Source organism: Sturnus vulgaris, chromosome Z (genome assembly GCF_052056855.1).
Source record: "Sturnus vulgaris isolate bStuVul1 chromosome Z, bStuVul1.hap1, whole genome shotgun sequence".
Lineage (NCBI taxonomy): Eukaryota > Metazoa > Chordata > Aves > Passeriformes > Sturnidae > Sturnus > Sturnus vulgaris.
In genome coordinates, this window is record NC_142283.1 from 57987820 (window position 1) to 57995119 (window position 7300).

Sequence of the window (7300 nt, forward strand, 5' to 3'; positions counted from 1 at the left end):
CTCCCTTATCTGCTTTGGACCAAATCACCTGGACTAGTTCAGACTGTAAATTGATTCAGTCAGCTTTTTCTAAAAGGGGTGTTTTGGTTTAATTTGACTTTTTTTTAAAAGGGTATAAAAAGAAATTCATTAACTACACAAAGAGAAGAAAGAAACAAATTCAGAATAAGATTTTCAGACCACTCCCTCCTCCCTCTTCCTATTCCTTCTTAACAACAAAACAAACATACAAAAAACTACTTCAGTCAGTTCCCAACTTAAATAGTCCTTTTCAGTTTACTTCAGAGAGCGAAGTTTCCTCTTGTCAGGCCATAGGGACTTCTCCACAGGAGGGAAAAAAACCTAGCTCTCTCATGGCTTCACTTTTCACGATTTGCATCCGCCCGAGAAAAAACTTTCAAATCGTGAAGCTCCTCCCGTTTTGACAGCTTTCCCAAAGCTGTGCTTATGGGCCATGTTAAACTCATGGGGTATTACTTTTAAGAATGAGCTGTTCAAAAACAAAAGTTCTCTTTCTCTCTTTTCTCTGTTTATGTTTCATCTTCAGAAAACCAAGATCTCTTTTTTTCCTCGGAGCAAAGATTCTCAACACAGATGCTTTTGGTCAAATGATCTATCAAATGGAACACTCCAACCCCCCCTGTCTTTTCTCCACAGTTTACAGGAATATTCAGTGCAATATCAGTTACTCCCTACAACTTCACAAAAGGATTTTCAGCCATCTTCACAGCATCTTTTTATTCTCCTTCCATTTAAAGAAACTTAGGTCTTTTATTTTTCCCTTCTCACTCTGGGGAGGATTGAAAAGTCTGCAAGTCTTATCTGAGCACTGAAAGTTAGAGGGATGCAAGGCTGCAATGCTGGAGCTGTGCCAGCATCTCGGAAACTCAGGCCACACTGGAAAGGGGGAGGAGGGGGAATGGCTGGGATCACAATGAGCCTCCCTGGGCTCAGCTGCAGCAGCCACTGCCCATGGCCACCTCTCTCCCTGCAGTGGGGCCATGCCAGTCCCCAGACAGGGGCCGGCCCTGTCCCTTGCCAGGCCCGCAGGCCTGCAATGGGACCAGGTCGGGGCCCTGATACCTGCACTGCCACTGGAAATCGAAAGAGACTCAGTTCCAGATTACCTCCTTCAAAGTGTGTTTTCACGGAGCAAACTAACTTTCTCCAATTGGTTCCTCAGGCTGTTAATAACCAAACCAGCTTTCAACTAGTCCCCTCAACTCACAAAGGAAGTTCTCATAGAAAAAAAACCTCTCTGAGTCTGTCCTCCCCAGGTGAAACCAGCACACGGGATCAGTGAGCACTCAGCGTGAGCTGTTCTGTGGACAGACATGGGAACTTTTGGTAGGAAAGACAAAAAAGCAACTGAGGAAACATAAGGCTGCCACTGTTTTTTACAAAGTGAACACCTATCCCCTTTTTAGTTTGTATCTCTGATTCAAAAAGTGTAGAATTAAGTATTGCCTTGTCATTGTATCTTTAAAATGTCTATTTTTACTTAAGCTTTACATAGCAAGAAGTAAGCTACTCTTGAGTGCTTGAAAAAATAAGTTAGTTGGCTTAACTAACTAGCTTAACTTTTGAGTAGCCACAAGTCTCCTTGCCATCTGTTTAAAAAGGAAATGTCATAGAGTTATCCTAGTGTCATGAAAAGGTTGTGGATATGTCAGTACTATTGTGAAAAATAAATTCATAGTGTGATTGTAAATTATTTAGTACAATTCTATAGTGGTTTGACATTGGCTGGATGCCAGGCAGCCACCAAAGCCGCTCTCACTCACCTCTACAGCTGGGAGAGAAAATATAATGAAGGGTTCATGGCTTGAGAGAGGGACTGGGAGAGATCACTCATCAAATACCATCATGGGCTAAGCAGGCTCTAATTAGAGATATTAAATGAATTTATCACTAAAAAAAATGAGAGCAGGATGAGAAGTAAAATAAGACCTTAAAAAATCTTCCCCCTCATCTTTCTCTCCTTCCCATCTCTACCTCCTCCCCCAGTGGCACACAGAGACAAGGAATGTGGGTTATGGTCAGTTCCTCATGTTTTTCCTGCTCACAGAGAGTCTTTCCCCTGCTCTAACATGTGGAGTCCCTCCCATGGGAGACTGTTCTCCATCAGTTTCAACGTGAGTCCATCCCATAGGCAACAGCTCCCTGTGAACTGCTGCAGTGTGGGTCACTCTTGCATGGGGTGCAGTCCTCCAAGGACAGGCTGCTCCAGTGTGGGTCCCCCACCGTGTCACAAGTCCTACCAGGAAACCTGCTCCAGCAGGGGCTCCCCTCTCCATGGGTCAGCAGGTCCCTGCTCCAGCACGGGCTCCCCTCTCCATGGGTCAGCAGGTCCCTGCTCCACTGTGGGTTCCCCAAGAGGTGACAGCCCCCTCTCAGACATCCACCTGCTCCAGTGTGTGTCTCCTCCATGGGCTGCAGGTGGATCCCTGCACCCCCACTGACCTCCAAGGGCTGCAGGAGCACAGCTCTCTCACCATGGTCTGCACCATGAGCTACATGGCAATCCCAGCTCCAGTGCCTGGAGTACCTGCTGCCCCTGCTTGTCCACTGACCTTGGTGTGTACAGAGCTGTTCCTCTCACATATTCTCACTCTGTTCTTCTGTGGTCACAATTACAACTGTGCAAAACTTCTTTTTCTTCTCAAATCTCTTATCAGAGAGCCCTTGCCACCATTCCTGCTTGGCTCAGCCTTGGCCAGCAGCGGCTGCATCTAGAGCTGGCTAGAATTGGCCTTGCTGGACGTTGGGGAAGCCTCTGGCAGCTTTTCACAAAAGCCACCCCTGTAGCCCCCCTGCTACCAAAGTTTGGCCATGCAAACCCAATACAAAGTCGTGTGTGTTTACTGGTTAAGAAGTCCTTTTCCCCCTTACTTCTTACAGTTTTTTACTATCATATTTATTACTCTTTTTATCTGAAGAAGTTTTTCAGTTCATGATTAAGCATTGTTGACAATTTCTGTGGAGAAGACTGTGTAAGCAATGGTTTTGATTTGCATTTTCCTCAGTGACACTGTGTGTTATTCAATTGATCTTAAATGAAAACCTTTTTTTATTTATATCTGACAGTTTCTTTGTAGCTGTTTTTAACTTAATTGTAAAATATTTCCTGTATGTGAGCTTACTATATCCACACTTTCTATATCCATAGTTCTGAAGGATGTGAATGATCTAGGTTAGCAGGAGATGCGACTTCTTGTGCAATGTCTCTTTATTTAAGGTATACATATAATAAATACTCTTTTACTTATGAGCAACAGATAAAAAGGATAACAATTCTGTGATCTTAATGTCATTCCCTCTGCCAGTTCTGAGGAAAGCAATTTAGACAGTCTACACATTCAACATGCTTGGGTCTTACCTTACATTTTATTTTTATATTGGCTCTACTCATTTCTGTATGTTTTACTGCTGTTATCTTAAGTATTAAAGGAAGTGCTCAGATTTCCTGTCAGAGTGAGAGCTCTGTGAAGGCGACTAAGGAATATGTTACAGTACTTCCTTGCTCTGCACTGTGGTTTGGATTCTGCACCTCCATAAGTTTTTGTGTCAGTCTGTCTGCAGCCTACAGGGGCCATTTGAAAAGGTCAAGATTGTAGGAAGTGGTTAGAGATGTGTTAAACTTACTACATATAACATTTAAGCACAGGATATGCTGTGAAATAGTATTGTATTAGTAATTGGAACTGGAAATTAGCAGCCAGTGTTTTATGACTGAAAATTATGATTTTACTGTAACTGATGCTCTATATGAGACTGCAAATCTATCCCTTTTTTGTTGCCAGCTTTGTAGGCAAACCTAACACTTCATAGTTTCTGTTGTTGCTCATTTTGACAAGGAGCATTAACATTGAAAACAGTCTGTATTTCCATAAGTAATACAGACCTACCTTTCTTCCTTTTAAGAAATTGCTGGAGCATTTGACTCGAGACAAGCAAGTAAAAATGAAACCTCCATGATTCAGTTATGGCTGAATCAGTTGCTGTTCTTCTCACTGAGATTACTTTCACAGGATTGTTTTATCTTTCAGCTGAGTTACATTGACCTATGGGAAATACAGTTGGTGAAATTGTCTTATCAGACTGAAGCATATCAATTGTAAAGATTTTTATACATCACAGCCTGTCTATACCAAAAATGTTTAAACGAGATAAGAACTGTGAAATCTCTTTATCTGTGGTAAGCAGAATCTGATCAAATAGTTTTTATATCCAAATTTGTTAAATTTACAAAGTCTTGTGTCTTTTAGATTAATATTATTATGGACAGGTATGGTGTTAGTCATCTTGGAAATTAATATGATTGTGTAATTTAATAAAAAATTACCGTGAAGGATCTCAAATGTGTCTATAATTGTGCAAGGCTGAATACTGATGGTTCTGCTTTCTTGGAACTACTTTTCCTATATTTATTTTGAAATAGTAATATCAAAGGCTGTTTTTAAAGTAAAATTCAAAGTAGTCACTTTGAAAAAAATTATGCCCTGTTCTGCAAAAAATCATTGCCTATGTGAAAGGAAATACAAATTCTGGCTTAAGTAGACTAAATCATAGTGGACTTCAAGGTAAGTTGAGAAATAGATGGTAGATGGATCTCAGTATGTCAGTTCACAAAACCAGAACCTTTGGGAATGTGTGTTTTGATTTTGACGGGATTTTGACAAAAGCAAATGCAAACGTTTTCTACCTGAAATTGAAGGGTCTTGTGCTACCACATGTGCACAGTTGCACACAAATTTATGTCAGAAGCACCTCAGTCTCTCACACCCTAAGTCTGTGTGAAGCATGCAGGAGTGCAGGGACGGTAACCTTCTGTCCAGTGAGCACTAGTTGACAATGATGAGAATAACTCCTCAAAATGCTCTTCAACCTTCATAAAGAGCTCCATGACTACTGAGTAGTTAGTAATACATCCACTTGGCTCCAGGCATCCCATGCAAGCTGTGATAACCTCTGTGTGTCTGTACACATGTACTTACGGCATGGCTTTTCAAAGGTTTTCTGGTGCAACGGGACTGCCTTTTGCCTCATGCGTGCACTTGAGGGTGCTGATTGCCCCTGGCACATAAGGCTAGCCACTAGGGAAGACCTGGGGGGGATTGAATGGGGCAGGGATGATGCTGTCCAGTGCCTATCCACTGTCAAGAAATGCGGTGTGTTTTGTGCTTGGTTTCTCTCAGAACAACTCCCTAAAGCTGCTCCAGAGCTCTGCCGCCTCCCGCGGTGGTGTCCGGGCACCGGAGGGGTGCTGTGCAGGTGTGCCCTCAGGGGTGTGTTTGGCGTGTACTGAGCGTGTACTGGCGCCTTGGGAACCGGTTTGTCGGGGCCAGCGCAGGACACCTCCCTCGGCACACCGGCCTGGGGCCCTTTCCCTTGGCTGAGGAGGAAGAGGAGCCCCGGGCAGCAATGAAGGGCCTGAGCCGCCTGCTCCGCGCCGGGGAGGATGCCGCGCCGGGAGCCGTGGCAGTGAGCCACGAGGGCCGTGAGTCCGCGGGGATGGAGGCGAGGCCGCCCGGGGGCAGCGCGGCCCAGGCGGGTCCGGGGTTCCCGCACTGCGCCTGGCACAGCCACGGCGGCTTTCCCTGGGGGAAAACCTTTTCCCTGGCGGGTCCGACCCCGGTAGGGCTGCTGGGCCCCACCCAAACCTGCTTTCTGCCTTGAGCGGAGAGCAAAATGGGCGGTGGGGGCTGGAAAGGACAACGTTAAACATGAGCTGTTGTACATGTAGTAAAAGACATAAGCAAATGTGTGGATGTGGGATTGGAAGTTGGGCTTTGTCATGTGGTGTTCCCAGGGGAGGTCCTGCAAACTGCCCACTGCCCTGCTTTACCTTCCCCTTTGAACTGCTCTGGGAGGGTTCGTTGCTGTTAGTCGCGTCCCTAGAGCTGAGCGTCCGTCACCAGCTTCACAGGGAATCGGCGCCCTCCTTTTGCACTCAGAAACAACCCCGTGACGGAATCTCCAACCTGCATAGCAGTCTGTGAAAGAGCAGACTGCTCTGGTGTGAGCTGCAATTAGTGAAAACGGGTGATTTGTGGAAACGGAGTGGTACTTGCCAAACCTTGCTTTGCCCCAGTCCTGCCATCATAGCGTGACAGCAAGGAGCCATTATCTTGGGCTGTGGTTCTTGCTCCCAGGCTGGCAAACAGGGCAGATAAAAAACATAACCAATGAAATATCACCATTAGACTCAATAAGTAGTTTTTCCCCATGACTTTTTTGAAATTCAAAATCGCTATTTTAGAAAAAAATCCTAGTACCTTAACAAGATTTCTATATTGCTCTAGTAATTTTATTTCCAATAAAAAGAAAACCCAGAGAAAACTTTTTGAAAATGTTGACAGATCCTTAAATATATGATTTAATTTTTAGAAACAATAGGGTAAAAATACTTTTATTGCCATTTTAATCCAAATATTGTTGGTTTGTTTTTTTTTTACCTCCGTGGACTTTTTCAGCTAATTCAAATGACACATGGTATGTCTACATTGTCATGGTTATTTACTCCTGAATCACTAAGAAGTATGAAGAGAGAGAGATTATTAAGAAATACAATGCACAGAACAAAAGGTCTTTTTGGCAGCACATGCCAAGCCGAGGCTTCTGGACAGGAGAGAAAAGAACACTATTTTTTGTCAGAACTGCAAAACTGTCCTTGCTGATGCATATACAGTAAAGAAACATGATTTTATCTTGTTTTTGAAGGCAGTGTTGAATAAAGTCTTGGGGGTGTTCCTGATTGTGCTGAGGTACATTTATCTCTGCATCCTCATGTAAGATACAGCAGTCAGCAAGAATGAATGTGGCCTAATTGTAATTTATTGCAGCTAATTAGCGCTGTACCTTTTTTCCACATTTGCCATAAATTTACCTTGAGCAAGGTATTCTTTGACCATTGTTCACCTGAGTTTGAAATCAAGTAGAAAGCTCTGTTGGATACTTCCTAGGGTAATGACTATGAAAACTGGGACTGAGGCATTTATTCTTCACAGATCACTGTTCATAATGATGATTTTGCTGTCAGCCATGTTCCTTGTCACAGATGCCAGGAGTGCATTTTTATTTGCAAATTATTTTTTTGTTAGTTTTTTTTCCTTCCTTGTGACTGCATGTTGTAATACATATAACACATGTACTGTGATTCCCAGAGAAGTTTGGAAGGATGATTCTTATTTGAGGCACTTCGATAATTTCATAGGAAAACTGGAAACACCTTTTCAAGTATCCAGTTTAATCGCACAGTAAAAATGTGATTACTCTCCTTGAGATTATAGCCATGGGT